Here is a 596-nt window from a genome sequence, read left to right on the forward strand (position 1 = left end):
CTGAAATTGGTCAGAAACCACAGTAGTCTTATTCTGGTTAACTATTTAATCCTTGCTCAAGGAAACCAGCATTTTCAGCCATGGCTGCCCCGCAGCGTGTCAGCATGTGCTTCTCCCTCTCCTGCTGAGTTGTAACTGTTTGCCTTTGGGGCAGAAGAAGAAAGGACTCTTGCTTTAGTACTCAGGTACCAACCACAGTTCCCAGCGTCCCAGGGGCCCCAAAAGTGTGAGGTGAGATACTTTCCCATCCCCTGTGTCTCCTACATCCAGCTGCTCCTGCTGGCAGCCCCTCTCCCTGGTGCAGCAAGCAGCCACCTGCCTCCCAGGAGCCTCTGGCTTTGCAGAGCCCCTCACTGGATGAGGGGCACCTGGCCAAGGAAATCCCATCCTGCACTCGCCAGGATCCAGTTTGCACAGCCCAAAGCAGGATAGCCCTGGGATGGAGAAAACACAGTGACCTGTGGAGTTTGTCCTCTGCACTTAAAGCAGCCCATGTACTGAGCACTTTTTCAGCCCAACAATGCAAGTGTCTTGTCTGGGACCTGTCTTTCTTTGCTCCCTTAGCTGTCATGGCTGGCTGGTGGGGACAAAGGCAA

Source organism: Acanthisitta chloris, unplaced genomic scaffold (assembly GCF_000695815.1).
Source record: "Acanthisitta chloris isolate BGI_N310 unplaced genomic scaffold, ASM69581v1 scaffold22630, whole genome shotgun sequence".
Lineage (NCBI taxonomy): Eukaryota > Metazoa > Chordata > Aves > Passeriformes > Acanthisittidae > Acanthisitta > Acanthisitta chloris.